This window comes from Triticum urartu, chromosome 3 (assembly GCF_003073215.2).
Source record: "Triticum urartu cultivar G1812 chromosome 3, Tu2.1, whole genome shotgun sequence".
Lineage (NCBI taxonomy): Eukaryota > Viridiplantae > Streptophyta > Magnoliopsida > Poales > Poaceae > Triticum > Triticum urartu.
This window is the reverse complement of record NC_053024.1, coordinates 203,822,471-203,840,031: the sequence shown is the minus strand read 5'-3', so window position 1 is coordinate 203,840,031 and position 17,561 is coordinate 203,822,471.

Sequence of the window (17,561 nt, the reverse complement as noted above, 5' to 3'; positions counted from 1 at the left end):
GCAAAAACTATATAACTCAAAAGATATAAGTGAAGCACATAGAGTATTCTAACACGTTCCAAATCATGAGTGTCTCTCTCAAAAAGGTGTGTGCAGAAAGGATGATTGTGGAAAACTAAAAAATAAAGACTCAAATAATACAAGACGCTCCAAGCAAAACACATATCATTTGGTAAATAAAAATATAGCTCCAAGTAAAGTTGCCGATAGAAGTAGACGAAAGAGGAGATGCCTTCTGGGGCATCCCCAAGCTTTGGCTTTTAGGTGTCCTTAGATTATCTTGGGGGTTCCATGGGCATCCCCAAGCTTAGGCTCTTGCCACTCCTTGTTCCATAATCCATCAAATCTTTACCAAAAACATGAAAACTTCACAACAAAACTTTAAAGTAGAAAATCTTGTGAGCTCCGTTAGCAAAAGAAAACAAAACACCACTTCAAGGTACTGTAATGAACTCATTATTTATTTATATTGGTGTTAAACCTACTGTATTCCAACTTCTCTATGTTTTGTAAACTATTTTACTAGCCATAGATTCATCAAAATAAGCAAACAACACACGAAAAACAGAATCTGTCAAAAACAGAACAGTCTGTAGTAATCTGTAGCTAACGCAATATATGGAACCCCAAAAATTCTAAAATAAATTGCTGGACGTGAGGAATTTATGTATTAATCATCTTCAAAACGAATTAACTAAATATAACTTTCCAAATAAAAATGGCAGCAGTTCTCGTGAGCGCTAAAGTTTCTGTTTTTTTACAGCAAGATTAAAAAGACTTCCCCCAAGTCTTCCCAACGGTTCTACTTGGCACAAACACTAATTAAACACAAAGAACACAAACAAAACAGAGGCTAGATAAATTATTTATTACTAAACATGAGCAAAAAGCAAGGAATAAAAATAAAATTGGGTTGCCTCCCAACAAGCGCTATCGTTTAACGCCCCTAGCTAGGCATAAAAGCGAAGATAGATCTAGGTACCTTTAGTTGGTAATTCTTTAATGAGACATCTATCACCTTTAGGAGTTTCTTTCCTTTTATCAATAATCAAACTTCTAGGCACAAAATCGAAAAAATCATTAGTAGCAAATGGTTCCTTAATGATAGTAAAAATATTAGGATGAATACTTATAGATTTGAGATCCGCAGTTTCTTTGCTAGAGGATTCACCCTTATTTTTAGGAACATACATAAGCTTGGAAATTTTAGTTGGAGGACTTGGGGTATTCTTTACGGAAGAAAGAGCGGTTCCCAAGTTGGTAATGATACCCTCAAGTTTATCGATTCTAGTGGAATCATGATTTATTCTTTCATTAACTATGGGTTCCTTCTCCTTAATATTTTTCAAAGTGACTCCTACTTTAGATCCATATTGAGTAATTTGGTTGTGGATCTTTTTATCAAAATTTTCAATTAACTCTATGGTAGCAACTTTATTTCAATAATTTCAAGTTTTTGCATTACATGCTCGAAAGTTAACATAGTTCCATTAACCAAAAGAGGGGGTGAGCCAAACAAATCTATCATAGCAGTATAGGAATCAAAAGTGTGGCTACCCAAGAAGTTCCCTCCCGTAATGGTATCAAGGACATATCTGTGCCAAGGAATAGCACCTACATAAAAATTGCGAAGAAGAATATAAGTAGATTGCTTCCTGGTAGATCTATTTTGAGCATTGCAAATTCTATACCAAGCATCTTTTAGGTTTTCTCCTTCCCTTTGCTTAAAATTAAGAACTTCAATTTCGGGAGACAATGGAGAAGATAGGGGACTAGCCATAACGACAAGCAAGCAAACCAACACACAAGCAAACAAGAAACGGGCAAAAAGAGGCGAATAGAGAAAGAGAGGGAGGATGGAGAGAGAGGGCGAATAAAATGGCAAGGGTGAAGTGGGGGAGAGGAAAATGAGAGGTAAATGGCAAATAATGTAATGCGGGAGATAAGGGTTTGTGATGGGTACTTGGTATGTTGACTTTTGCGTAGGCTCCCTGGCAACGGCGCCAAAAATCCTTCTTGCTACCTCTTGAGCACTGCGTTTGTTTTCCCTTGAAGAGGAAAGGGTGATGCAGCAGAGCAACGTAAGTATTTCCTCGGTTTTTCAGAACAAAGGTATCAATCCAGTAGGAGGCCACGCACGAGTCCCTCGCACCTACACAAACAAATAAACTCCTCGCAACCAACGCGATAAAGGGGTTGTCAATCCCTTCATGGTCACCTACGAGAGTGAGATCTGATAGATATGATAAGATAATATTTTTGGTATTTTTATGATAAAGAGAAATAAAGATGCAAGTAAAATAAATGGCAAAGGAAATAACTAAGTATTGGAAGATTAATATGATGGAAAATAGACCCGGGGGCCATAGGTTTCACTAGAGGCTTCTCTCGAGAGCATAAGTATTACGGTGGGTGAACAAATTACTGTTGAGCAATTGACAGAATTGAACATAGTTATGAGAATATCTAGGTATGATCATGTATATAGGCATCACGTCCAAAACAAGTAGACCAACTCCTGCCTGCATCTACTACTATTACTCCACACATCGACCGCTATCTAGCATGCATCTAGAGTATTAAGTTCAAGAGAACAGAGTAACGCTTTAAGCAAGATGACATGATGTAGAGGGATAAACTCATGCAGTATGATGTAAACCCCATCTTGTTATTCTCGATGGCAACAATACAATACGTGCCTTGCTGCCCCTACTGTCACTGGGAAAGGACACCGCAAGATTGAACCCAAAGTTAAGCACTTCTCCCATTGCAAGAAAGATCAATCTAGTAGGCCAAACCAAACTGATAATTCGAAGAGACTTGCAAAGATAACCAATCATACATAAAAGAATTCAGAGAAGATTCAAATATTGTTCATAGATAAACTTGATCATAAACCCACAATTCATCGGTCTCAACAAACACACCGCAAAAGAAGATTACATCGAATAGATCTCCACAAGAGAGGGGGAGAACTTTGTATTGAGATCCAAAAAGAGAGAAGAAGTCATCTACCTAATAACGATGGACCCGTAGGTCTGAAGTAAACTACTCACACTTCATCGGAGAGGCTATGGTGTCGATGTAGAAGCCCGCCGTGATCAATACCCCCTCCGGCGGAGCTCCGGAAAAGGCCCCAAGATGGGATCTCGTGGATACAGAAAGTTACGGCGGTGGAATTAGGGTTTTGGCTCCGTATCTGGTTGTTTGGGGGTACGTAGGTATATATAGGAGGAAGGAGTACGTCGGTGGAGCAATGTGGGGCCCACGAGGGTGGAGGGCGCGCCTGGGGGGTAGGCGTGCCCCCTACATCGTGCCTTCCTCGTTGATTGCTTGACGTAGGGTCCAAGTCCTCTGGATCATGTTCGTTCCAAAAATCACGTTCCCGAAGGTTTCATTCCGTTTGGACTCCGATTGATATTCTTTTTCTGCGAAACCCTAAAATAGGCAAAAAACAGCAATTCTGGGCTGGGCCTCCGGTTAATAGGTTAGTCCCAAAAATAATATAAAAGTGTATAATAAAGCCCAATAATGTCCAAAACAGGATATAATATAGCATGGAACAATCAAAAATTATAGATACGTTGGAGACATATCAAGCTGCGCCATCCAAGGACGGGAGGATCAACCCCACTACGGAGGCCACAGAGTCCACGGTGTTGGAGCTGCACATAGACTTAACCTCTCATGGCGTTTTTGTCAGCGGAACCCCAGACTCGTCTCCGGTCGTAAGTTCCGAACCACGTGAGCTCGCGGAGGCCGAGCTTGATCGTTTGTCGATCTTCGAATTCAGCGTCGCGGACATCTTCCAGCACTCGCCTTTGGGCGATGTGCTAAACTGATTAAAAAACCTATCCTTCGCGGAGGACTCACAGCCGAACTATATCTGGCTCGAACTAGGGGCTAAGGTGGAGAATTTTGCTTCCCACCCGCCACCCACTTCATAGCCACGGTCAAGGATTTGACCGGCGAACTTGATTACGACTCCGAAGACATCGACGGCAGCGCCGCCGACGATGATGCCAGAGAAGAGGAGGCCCAGAACCCACCGTTCACCGGACGCTGGACGACCACTTCCTCGTATGATGTATACATGGTGGATGCACCAAAAGGAGAACATCGGCGAGGACAAGGAAGATCCAGCTAAGGATAAACCTTCAGAAATACAGTCCAAACGTCGGCGGCAGCGCCGCCGACGATGATGCCAGAGAAGAGGAGGCCCAGAACCCACCGTTCACCGGACGCTGGACGACCACTTCCTCGTATGATGTATACATGGTGGCACAGACAACGAAGACCCCGTTGAAACAGCTAATGAACAAGATAAACGGGAAGATGGGTAGGCTAGCCCTGGCAAGCAGGCCACGCACAATGATTCGGAGGACGATAATTACCTTCCGCTCTCCGAGGACAAGGTGAGCCTTGGCACCGAGGATTTCATCATGCCTGAGGAACCTCTTGAGCAGGAGTGCTTCAAGCGCTAGCTAATCGCCACTGCAAGGAGCCTGAAAGAAAAGCAGCAACAGCTTCAAGCTGACCAAGATCTGCTCAATGATAAATGGACCGATGTCCTAGCAGCCGAAGAATACGGCCTGAAGCGCCCTACCAAAAGCTACCCAAAGCGCAAATTGCTACCTCAGTTTGACGAGGAGGCGCCGAAATACATCCCCCTATCGTACAGTGCGGCAGACCGGCCACCACGTGGCCGAGACAAAATGGCAACTCACGCTGAACACTAGCCATCCCCGCCTCAGTGCACAGGTAGAGGTAAATTAGCCCACGGTCATACATATGACCTCCGGCAAAACCTGAACAATAAAGCAGGACATACTAGATCAATCTTCGGACCGCGAGGGCGTGCATCGACACGCGACGACGGCCATCTATTCGGACGTGAAAAACTTAGTCATGCGCGGGCCAAAAAGCGCAGACGGACTCAATCAGAGCTACGTCGTGATATGACCCGATATAGAGGCGCCGCACACCCTCATTGCTTCACTGCTGAGGTCCTGGATCATGAATTCCTGAAAGGGTTCAAACCCGTGAATATGTTCGGCCTCCGGACGCTGATGTCCGAATGCCGAAGCCCTAGCAGCCTTCAAACACAGCATCCGTGATGAATGGCTCGCTCGCCACCTCGGCCAAGAAAAGCCAAAATCCATGGCAGCCCTCACGACACTCATGACCCGCTTTTGTGCGGGGGAGGACAGTTGGTTGGCCCGTGTCAAAAACAACGCAAGCGACGCCAGCACCCCTGAAGCTAAAACTAGCAAAGCCAAGTCTCGACGCAATAGATAAAAGCGTCGAAACAATAGTGATAACAGCGAGGACACGGCAGTCGATGCCGGATTCAAGGGCCCTAAGTCCGGTCAGCGGAAGAAGCTGTTCCAAAAGAACAATTCAGGCCCATCCAGCTTGGACCGCATACTCGATCGTCCGTGCCAGATTCATGGCACCCCAGACAAGCCACCCAATCATACAAATAGAGATTGTTGGGTTTTTAAACAGGCCGACAAATTAAACGCTGAGAATAGGGAAAAGGGATCGCAAAGCGAGGACGATGACGAAGAGCCCCATCAACCGAACACAGGGGGACAGAAGAAGTTTCCCCCTCAGGTCAAAACGGTGAACATGATATACGCTACCCACATCCCCAAGAGGGAGCGCAAGCGGGCGCTCATGGACGTCTACACGATAGAGTCAGTCGCCCCAAAATTTAATCCATGGTCGTCATGCCCGATCACTTTGATCGTCGGGATCATCCGACCAGTATCCATCACAGTGGCTCAGCCGCACTGGTCCTAGACCCAATAATTGATGGGTTCCACCTGACTCGCGTCCTTATGGACGAAGGTAGCAGCCTTAATCTGCTCTATTAGGATACAACGCGAAAAATGGGCATTAACCCATCTCGGATCAAGCCCACCAGGACTACCTTCAAAGGAGTCATACCATGTGTAGAGGCCCGCTGTACGGGCTCAATCACACTAGAGGTTGTCTTCGGATCTCCGAACAACTTCCGAAGCGAGGAGCTAATCTTCGATATCATCCCCTTTCGCAGCGGCTATCACGCACTGTTCGGATGAACCGCGTTCGCTCGATTCAACGCAGTACTGCATTATGCTTATCTCAAGCTCAAGATGCCCGGTCCACACGGCGTCATAACAGACAACAGAAATACGGAATGCTCCCTTCATACAGAAGAGCACACAGCTGCCTTAGCAGCAGAAGTATAGAGCAGCCTTCTCAAGCAGAACCTTAATTCGGGTGCCGTGCCCGCGGACACCATTAAGAGGGTCCGAACTACTCTGCTGCAGGAAAGCTCGGCTCGTCAGGAGATCGACTAGCAGTCTGGCCTCCGTCACAGTTCCGATCAAGTGGTGGCATTCGTGCCACGTGTTCATAATTACGCACTCAAAATCCTATGGGCATCGGCGGAGGCATGGCTAGCTTGTGGTCCGTAGTACGGCTCAACCGATGTCGGATACACATATACTTTCACTTTTACTTGTTTCCTTTTCAGGTCTCAATCCCATAGGCACCATCCGATGGCATGGACATCGGTCCTCTTGAAGGATAAGCACACCAAGATGACGAGAAACGCAGACATATGAGGGACTTTTAGGTGATTCCGTTAACGATAACTTTACCTATTTTTCAGGACCCACATGCAGCTCTCCCTTGGTTTCGGCATGTCAAATACCCTATTGCTTATTGCACTACCTGTATCAATGTGCTTTGGCGTACTAATTAAATTACAATGAGAATAGTTTGCGGCTGGAGTTGTAGGACTCCAACTTTTTACCTTTGTACCTTTTCTGTTTTCTTTTTTTTCCAGCTCCCCTATGGATAATCCAATCAGGTAGCACATGTACACTTTGGTACCCTCGATGCTTGCCAGGGGCTTCATAGCACCCCACATCACGGCAACAAAAGTCCAAACACTTTCTATAAGTATAGTTCGGCACCCCGAATTTAGCATTATATGCATTGGCTCCGAATCATGTCTTTGGTCAATAGTTGGGTTGCCTGGCTCCTGTGCTTGCTACATTACGTTCTGCTACATCGGCGATTGTGCCTTGATTTATCCAAAGGAGCACCTCAATAGAGAAAGCCGAAAATTGACTGTCATGATGCGGCGAGAGCCGGTCAGCTGTTCGGAGGTTGCAAATCGTTGGAGATTTCTTCCGCATTAAGCGAAGGATTGGTACTTCCCGATCAGGTGCTTATAGCACTCCAGTTCGGATACTAGGGGCTACACCCATGTTTTTATTGTCGCGCTCCTATGGCTAAGTGAGGGCGTTACAGCCGCATAGTCTGGTTGCCTGGTTCGTCGCGCTAAAAAACTCCTTCAAGGACCATCTAATTGGATCAAGATTGTTTAGATTCCATCCCGAACACCCCCGTACTACCTACGTGGGGGCAGAAGCCGACAACTGGTTAAGCCTCAGATTTTATACGACACAGCCGCACAGGAAGTAAAAATTTAAAAACACAACAAGCATTATATTGCATAAACACTTTGTTTTACCATACAAGGTAGAGGGAGATCGCATACATTCATTCAAAGATAGTGTCTTTCGTACAGTGATCCGCAACAATGCGGGATCCCTCCAGGACACCATCAAAATACAACTCAGGTCGGTGGTGCTCCTTGCCCTCAGGTGGCCCCTCGGTCATTAGCTTCTGGGCATCCATCTTCGCCCAGTGCGTTTTGACGCGGGCAAAGGCCATCCGTGCACCTTCGATACAGACCGACCGCTTTATAACCTCAAGCCGGGGGCAGGCATCAACAAGACGCTTCACAAGTCCGAAGTAGCTGCTACGTATCTGTAACGACCCGAGACCGATGTGCCAGGTGTCTTGCGGTTATTCGCTGTTGTTGCCTTGTCATTGCTTGCATGTCATGCATTCCATATCATGTCATCATGTGCATTGCATCATCATGTTTTCAAAACCTGCATTCGTCCGGGTTCCCCCAGTTCCTTCTGTTGTCCGTTCTGAGCCCAGCCACACTTGCACGCGCCCGCGGCATGTCCGAAATATTATTTCATAAGTGGCCAGAAAATGTTCTCAGAATGGGATGAAAGTTGGTGTGCGGTCTTATTTTAGTGTAGGAAGACCGCCTGTCAAATTTCATCGCGTTCGGAGTTCGTTTGATAGCCCGACCGTTAAACTATAGCGACAGTATAGCCGGCCAAACGTCGGACGTTTTCGGTCTCCGGAAACAGTCGCCGGGCCTTTCGCTCTTCTCTTTTCTCAGTCTGAGGCCTTCTTCACAGTCCACTACCACCGTCAGGCCCAACCTAATCTCTCTCATTAGCCCGCGGTCCTCCTCGCGCGCGCCCGGAAGTTGTCCCGAACCCGACCCGGGGAGTCGTCACCGTTGGGTCGGGAACATCCCCAAATATCTACAAAATATCATCGTTTTATTTATTGGACTCTTTAGCATATTTATTCTCGTCCGTCGAATTTTGATCCGATGATCCAGATCCCTCTCTTTTCACCTACATGCTATATATAGCCCCTAACCCTAAATTCTAGGGACCTTGTCCCATCCATCCAATCCCCACGCCGCCGCCACTCCCTTTGTTTTCAGCGCCGAACCAACCAGTCTCATCCGCCCCGATCCAACATTCGGTCCTCCCCCCACGCTCGATCTTCCCCGCAACCAGTTGGCGCCCGATCCAAGATGGATCGAGGCCACAGCCTCGCACGCCTCTGCCCCTGCATCCTGAACAAGTCCGGCCGCACGCAGCTCCTTCGTCCCTGACCACGGCCGCGCACCGTTTGTCGCCAGCAAAAACCCAGCAGATGAGTCGCCGCCGGCTTCCTTTGTCCTCTCCCTTGTTTTCCTCTCTTACCTCCTCTAAACTCTCTCTCGCCCTCGTTTGTTTTTCTCCTCTGCTAGGAAACAAACGGAGCTCGCCCCTGCTGTCCTGGTCGCCGGTGCAAGGTTCTGCACCTCCCGTGCTCGCCGCCGTCCCGTCTTTCTCCTCGTCGCGCGGATCCAGGAGGAGCCCCGCCGGCTGCGACCTCCATCTGTGCCGTTCCCGTCGTCTAGACCCGCCGCCCTGCCAAGTACCTCGCCGGAGTAGGCTACCAGCACCGCCGCCCTGTTTCTGCCGCCATCTGCCCGCTCCTCGCCGGAGAACGACGCCCCGCCCTGGACCCTCTCGTCTCTGCCACTGCTGTTACCTTTGAACCCCGCCCCCGCTGCAGTGTTCGTTCTTCAGAGACGAGAGCAGAGTCGCTCGCTCGTTTCTTTCGCGTTGACCGCAGCCCGATCCAGATCGACTCGTCCCACCACGTCGAGCAAGGCCCAGCTGGCTCTCCTGCGAGCCCCGCACGGCCTACCTCTCCTCCAGCGCCAGGCCTCCTCTATGTTCTTTTGAACGGGCCAAGCCCATGGTAAGCCAGATCAGCGCCAGGGTATGGTTCATCTCGAGCATAAGACCTTTTTACCATACTTCCATCGTAGCCCATTTGGTTAACAGCGCGTGCACACATCCAAGGGGTCTGGGGTTCGAGTCCCATGCGCCCCAATTTTTGCTCTGTTTTTCCTGTATACTGTTGCACGCACACAGCCACATCCACTTCGGGCCAGATCTGCTGTTGGGCTTCCACAATGAGCAGCATTCGGCCCACATTTTTTTTGTTCGCTGCAATTTATCTAATTCCAAGGGCATGCATATTTACAGAATATGCCATCATTCTGATCTGTTCATAACTAAATATCCGTGCATCCAAATAAAACATGCCATATATGAAACATGCTTAGAATTTCATCTAGTTTAAAAATATGCAACTTTCATCCATGTTAAAAATGTATAAGGTGATGTTTGCATATATTTTTGCCTCTTGCCATGTTAAAATGATTTAATTCATAACTATTTAACTGTAGCTCCAAATTTAATAACCTTTATATGTAAATGGGGTAGAAAAATGCCTAGTTTAACATGGTGGCATCACTTTGCACGTTTAACAACCCTAAAATTGTGTTTAGGGCAAAACAGTACCTAATTCACTATTATGCACATGAGGAGTTTCCAGACTTGTTGGTCGTTGTTTCCGGCCTCATTTAAACTTTCCTAGATAGGTAGTTTTGTTGTGCTTCACCTCTTGGCATGGTAACAACATTTAATCTTGTTGAGTACCTAAACGAGAGAGAACTAAATAATTCATGTGGTGTTTTCTTCAATATGCAACTCCGTTACATATTGAGCTCCACTTAATTTGTAGGGTTGCTTGTGCACCTTGCCATGCCATGCTTCATTAAACCGGACATGCATCATACTTGGTTGTGCATCATGCCATGTTTATGTGATGGTTGTTTACTATGTTGTTTTCTTCTTTCCGGTGTTGCTTCTTCGGGTTAGTTCTGATAAAGTCGCGTTTGTCAGGATCCGTTCGACTATGTCCGGTTGTCTTCTTCATGGACTCGTTCGTCTTCCTTGCGGGATCTCAAGCAAGATGACCATACCCTCGAAATCACTTCTATCTTTGCTTGCTAGATGCTCGCTCTTTTGCTATGCCTATGCTACGATACCTACCACTTGCTTATCATGCCTCCCATATTGTTGAACCAAGCCTCTAACCCACCTTGTCCTAGCAAACCATTGTTTGGCTATGTTACCGCTTTGCTCAGCCCCTCTTATAGCGTTGTTAGTTGCAGGTGAAGATTGAAGTTTGTTCCTTGTTGGAACATGGAGATGTTGTTCCTTGTTGGAACAGGTTTACTTGTTGGGATATCACAATATCGCTTATTTAATTAATGCATCTATATACTTGGTAAAGGGTGGAAGGCTCGGCCTTATGCCTGGTGTTTTGTTCCACTCGTGCCGCCCTAGTTTCCGTCATATCGGTGTTATGTTCCAGGATTTTGCGTTCCTTACGCGGTTGGGTTATAATGGGAACCCCTTGACAGTTCGCCTTGAATAAAACTCCTCCAGCAATGCCCAACCTTTGTTTTACCATTTTCTACCTAGCCTTTTCTTTCCCTTGGGTTCTGCAGACTCAAGGGTCATCATTATTTTAACACCCCCGGGCCAGTGCTCCTCTGAGTGTTGGTCCACCTCGTCAGCCGCCGGTGGCCACCAGGGGCAACTCTGGGCTGGCCTACCGGAAGTTTAGACAATCTGAGTGTGCCCTAAGAACGAGATATGTGCAGCTCCTATCGGGATTTGTCGGCACATTCGGGCGGTGTTGCTAGATTTTTTTTAACTTGTCGAAGTTGTCTTGTAACCTGGATGCCGAGTCTGATCGGGTTGTCTTGGGAGAAGGAATATCCTTCGTTGACCGTGAGAGCTTGTGATGGGCTAAGTTGGGACACCCCTGCAGGGTTTTGAACTTTCGAAAGCCGTTCCCGCGGTTATGGGCAGATGGGAATTTGTTAATGTCCGGTTGTAGAAAACCTGAAGTTGACCTTAATTAAAATACATCAACCGCGTGTGTTACCGTGATGGTCTCTTCTCGGCGGGGTCCGGGAAGTGAACACGGTGTTGGAGTAATGCTTGACGTAGGTTGTTCTAAGATCACTTCTTGATCATAGTTTTATCGACCGTGCCTTGCCTTCTCTTCTCGCTCTCATTTGCGTATGTTAGCCACCAAACATGCTAGTCGCTTGCTACAGCTCCACCTCATACCTTTTACCTTACCCATAAGCTTAAATAGTCTTGATCGCGAGGGTGTAAGATTGCTGAGTCCCCGTGACTCACAGTTACTTCCAAAACCAGTTTGCAGGTGCCGATGTTACCGAGCAGGTGACGCAACCAAGCTCAAGGAGGAGCTCGATGAAGATCTTGTCCTTTGTGTTGTTTCGTTCTAGTTGATCAGTAGTGGAGCCCAGTTGGGGTCGATCGGGGACCTTGTCGCATTTGGGGTTCTTCTTTTATTTTGGTTTCGTACTCATACCTTGATTGTATTTGGATGTTGTAATGTTGTATTCATGTTTTTGTGTGAAGTGGCGATTGTAAGCCAACTATGTATCTTTTCCCCTATTGTATTACATGGGTTGTTTGCGAAGATTACCTCACTTGCGACATTGCTTTCAATGCGGTTATGCCTCTAAGTCATGCTTCGACACGTGGGAGATATAGCCGCATCGAGGGCGTTACAAGTTGGTAATCAGAGCCTTCCCCGACCTTAGGAGCCCCATTGCTTGATCGAATTAGCGGACGAGTTGAGTCTAGAAAATGTTTTGAGTCATTTAGGAATTATATATCGGAGAGTTTAGGAATTATTTTTACTCCCCAGTCCCCTCATCGCTCTGGTAAAGCATCCTGACGTAGAGTTTTGACTCTTCTCTTCTCAAATTTTCACAAAAAAAATTTTAGGATCACGCGGGTATCTTGGAATCGTTCCGATGGTTTTGTGACGAGAACATTGTTCTTGGTGCCTCCTGACATTTAGGGGTTGTGGCAGTGTCCCGGGGAGTTGAGCTCCGAGGTGTTGTCGTCACAATTTTATCGTTGCAGTTCTGGAATACCTGAGTTTAGTTTCGCTGACATCGAAAATCTCTTTTATGCAGTTGTTGGTGAGATAACCTCGATGCCACCCAGTACTGGGGCGGGAGTTCGGGAGTATTGCCATAACTCGTATAACGGATTCTTTTCGAAGGTTGAGGTAAACGATTTCCGAAGGTTTCTTGGTTATGTGTTGAAGGATGGATAAAGCTGGATGTAGGATTTGCTAGTTTTTGGTGAGATATTATGCTTCCCCTGTATCCCCAACACCTGATTGCATAACCGGAAAATTTCGGGAGTTTATAAGTGGGAATTCAAGTAGCTCTTAGGATATCTTTCCGACATATGTATGATAGGAAATTGGGGTTCGACGTCTAGTGGTTCGCCTATTCACGTTTGGTTTTACAGCGGTCTCGTTGTGTCTTAAAGAGTCCTTGGCTATGCCGACTCGGGGACGCTTCGTATGTCATGTGCACTGCCTTGTACATGATGGTGCTGTACGATCGAGCCCGTGTAGGCCCCACCACGAAAATTTCAGACGAAATCTCTATCATATGTTTGTTCCAGCTTATTTTGCAAGTCAATCCTTTGTTTTGTTTTGAGTTGTGGTATTCGAGTTGCTTCGAAGTCAAGTGTTGATTCCATACTTTTCCTAAGCGGTGTTCTCATATTTCTATGTGAATACTAATCCTTCTCGATCATCGAGTTTGTCATGTCAATCCTTTTCACCGGTGTGCTTCTCTTCAAGTGGATCCGATCATTTTAACATCCGCAAGATCAAGTATCAGTTTCTTCTGAACGGTGTTTGTTTCATCCGTCTCCAAGTTGCCTTTGTTTTTCCCGCCCTCCCACCCATGTTTCTTCAAGGACTCGGATTTCTTAATCAAGTATCTTTTTATTCATGTGAAGTCTCTCCATTCTTTTCCTTCATGTTCTTACCCGGTGATTCTCATGAAGATTCTAACGGAGCTTCGAGTTCGTCACTCTTCACTCGTTTTCTTCTCCGGTGGATTCAAATCAAGCTTTCGGTGTTGATCTCATATCCCTTTTTCCTCGTTTCAAATACCTTCTCATGCCGGTGCACCTCTTTATCATTCACTTCTCGTTATTCAATTGTTCCGGAGTGCTGAAGATATCTTAGAAGACTCACGGTTACATTCTCGAGCCATTCAAGTTATTTCGAGGTTGTTATCTCATTCAAGTCATTTTATTTAACCGATACAAATCTCTCTTCCAAGCAATCGTTCTACGGTGTTTCTTTTGAGTGGCCCTAACCCACAGGTCTTTTTCTAAGATCTTACCTGACTCTTCTTATTTTCCCGGAGCTATCCAAATTTCTTTTCGAAGTGTGACGTAAGAATGAATTTTCATCAGTCAGAGGGTTTATCCAAGATCTTTCAAATTCTTTTCATCGTTGGCTCAACCTCTTCGTTTTGATTCTTCCGGAGTGCCTAAATAAGTCATGATGGTATTTCTCGTCGTCATTCTCAATTTGGAAGACCGAAGAAGATTCTTCTTTCAACCTTGCTCCATTCTCTTCAAGATTCGTCATTCGAGATTGTTTCCATCCTCTCATAATTGTTTTTGATTGTCAGAATTCTTTCTCACCCATCCGGAGTAATTCAGGAGTCTTTTCAGTTTGATTCTCCGAAGGCCATCATTTCGGTATTATTCATTCTCAGCTTTCAGCTATCATTCTCCAATTTTACCGGTGCTTCATTCAAGTGATCTTTAATCGGCTCGTGATCTCTTCGTTCTCATGTATCTAAATCCTCTCAAGCATCTTCGTTCATTTGATAATTCTTCCCGGTAATTCGTTATCTTTTATTCGTTCTTTTTCAATCCTTACGGTGGTCCGTTTAAGATTTCTCTTCCTTCTTTATCATACCAATTCATTCATTGTTTCGATTCCACCGGTGGTTAGTTGAAGACCTTCTCAAGTTGGCACCGTATCTATCCTAATCCTTTCTTCGAGAATAAGTTGTATGCAATCCGTTTGCTCGTCATCAATTTAATTGGTGAAGGAGGAGCATAACATAATTCTTATTCTTGATTCACCCAAATGATTAATTCTTTATTCCGGAGGCTCATCAAATTCTCGGTTCGAGATGCTTTATCTATTCTTTTCCCGGAGTTCCAAGTTTTCTCAATTATTTCATTGCGAAGATCCATCTAAGCTTTGCAAGGCTTCACCTTGTGTTCTCTACTTATCTTTCCTTTCGTTTGATCAATCTTTTGTTACCGGAATTCTTCATGGAGGCTCTACATGATGGTTCACCAAGGATTTAATTCCTTCTCGAAGTGTTCATCGAGATTCTTTTCAGAGGAGCTCAAGTATTCTTTATCTTGCATTTTAAAGTGCAATTCTTTCAACCGTATCATTCGAGGTGGTATTATGTCATTCTTGATAATTTGAGTTCATGTCTCATGATTCACATGTTGTTAAGAATGAGGTATTCTAAATCCATCAATCTCTTCTTTGGAGTTATTTTGGGTTTATACTTCACCTAAAGCCTTCTCTAAGGTTTGTTGCTATTATGGTGCTTATAAATGACCCAAGTTCTTCTTTTATCCTCCCGGTGATATAGCTTTCTCGTCTCCTTGTTCTTATCAATCCAATTCTTTTCCCGTGAGTGGCAGGTTGTCACCTCATAATTTGAGATGTATTCCTTAAGACCATATCAAGCTTATTCTTTTCGTTGTTGGTTTTCCAACAACTCCGTGCGACCCTTCTCTTTAAAATGCTTTTCAAGCTCATCGGAGGTAGAATATGTTGTTTTCTTCTCCGTTCTTTTGTTCTGACGATCCATCTTCTATTCTTTCATTTCTTCCGGAGGCTTTGTATTGCTGCTATATTCACCCATCATCTCGTTTGCTCAAATATCATGTTCTTTTCGTGCTTATACTTTTAACCGGATTGTGTGCCCGCTGCTCAAGTTCTTCATTTTATCAAGCCTTGCATATCTTTCCATCCGGAGAGCTGTTCGAATTTGTTCTTCCTTGTTTTTTTTAACGGAGTGTTTTTCAGCTTCGTTCTTCTCCATTGTATTCTTTTCTCGAAATGGCTTAACCTTTTCAAGGTTCGTTGGTTTCACTCATTTGTCAAAGGAGCAACTTAGTTTTACCTTTTCTTTATCTCTTCCGTTTTCCCTCCGGTGCCATTCTAGATCTCAGGACGAGATCCTCTCGTAGTGGTGGAGTGTTGTAACGCCCCGAGACCGATGTGCCAGGTGTCTTGCGGTTATTCACTGTTGTTGCCTTGTCATTGCTTGCGTGTCATGCATTCCATATCATGTCATTATGTGCATTGCATCATCATGTTTTCAAAACCTGCATTCGTCTGGGTTCCCCCAGTTTCTTCTGTTGTCCGTTCTGAGCCCATCCACACTTGCACGCGCCCGCGGCATGTCCGAAATATTATTTCATAAGTGGCCAGAAAATGTTCTCGGAATGGGATGAAAGTTGGCATGCGGTCTTATTTTAGTGTAGGAAGACCGCCTGTCAAATTTCATCGCGTTCGGAGTTCGTTTGATAGCCCAACCGTTAAACTATAGCGGCAGTATAGCCAGCCAATCGCCGGACGTTTTCGATCTCCGGAAACAGTCGTCGGGCCTTTCGCTCTTCTCTTTTCTCAGTCTGAGGCCTTCTTCACAGTCCACTACCACCGTCAGGCCCAACCTAATCTCTCTCGTCAGCCCGCGGTCCACCTCGCGCGCGCCCGGAAGTTGTCCCGAACCCGACCCGGGGAGTCGTCACCGTTGGGTCGGGAACATCCCCAAACATCTACAAAATATCATAATTTTATTTATTGGACTCTTTAGCATATTTATTCTCGTCCGTCGAATTTCGATCCGATGATCCAGATCCCTCTCTTTTCACCTACATGCTATATATAGCCCCTAACCCTAAATTCTAGGGACCTTGTCCCATCCATCCAATCCCCACACCGCCGCCACTCCCTTTGTTTTCAGCGCCGAACCAACCAGTCTCATCCACCCCGATCCAACATTCGGTCCTCCCCCCGACGCTCGATCTTCCCTGCAACCAGTTGGCGCCCGATCCAAGATGGATCGAGGCCACAACCTCGCACGCCTCTGCCCCTGCATCCTGAGCAAGTCTGGCCGCACGCAGCTCCTTCGTCCCTGACCGCGCCCGCGCACCGTTCGTCGCCAGCTAAAACCCAGCAGATGAGTCGCCGCCGGCTTCCTTTGTCCTCTCCCCTGTTTTCCTCTCTTACATCCTCTAAACTCTCTCCCGCCCTCGTTTGTTTTTCTCCTCTGCCAGGAAACAAACGGAGCTCGCCCCTGCTGTCCTAGTCGCCGGTTCAAGGTTCTGCACCTCCCGTGCTCGCCGCCGTCCCGTTTTCCTCCTCGTCGCGCGGATCCAGGAGGAGCCCCCGCCGGCTGCGACCTCCATCTGCACCGTTCCCGTCGTCTAGACCCGCCGCCCTGCCAAGTACCTCGCCGGAGTAGGCTACCAGCACCGCCGCCCTGTTTTTGCCGCCATCTGCCTGCTCCTCACAGGAGAAGGACGCCCCGCCCTGGACCCGCTCGTCTCTGCCGCTGCTGTTACCTCTGAACCCCACCCCCCGCTGAAGTGTTCGTTCTTCAGAGACGAGAGCAGAGTCGCTCGCTCTATTCTTTCGCGTTTACCGCAGCCCGATCCAGATCGACTCGTCCCACCGCGTCGAGCAAGGCCCAGCTGGCTCTCCTGCGAGCCCCGCACGGCCTACCTCTCCTCCAGCGCCAGGCCTCCTCTATGTTCTTTTGAACGGGCCAAGCCCATGGTAAGCCAGATCAGCGCCAGGGTATGGTTCATCTCGAGCATAAGACCTTTTTACCATACTTCCATCGTAGCCCATCTGGTTAACAGCGCGTGCACACATCCAAGGGGTCTGGGGTTCGAGTCCCAGGCGCCCCAATTTTTGCTCTGTTTTTCGGGTATACTGTTGCACGCACACAGCCACATCCACTTCGGGCCAGATCTGCTGTTGGGCTTCCACAGTGAGCAGCATTCAGCCCACATTTTTTTGTTCACTGCGATTTATCTAATTCCAAGGGCATGCATATTTACGGAATATGCCATCATTTTGATTTG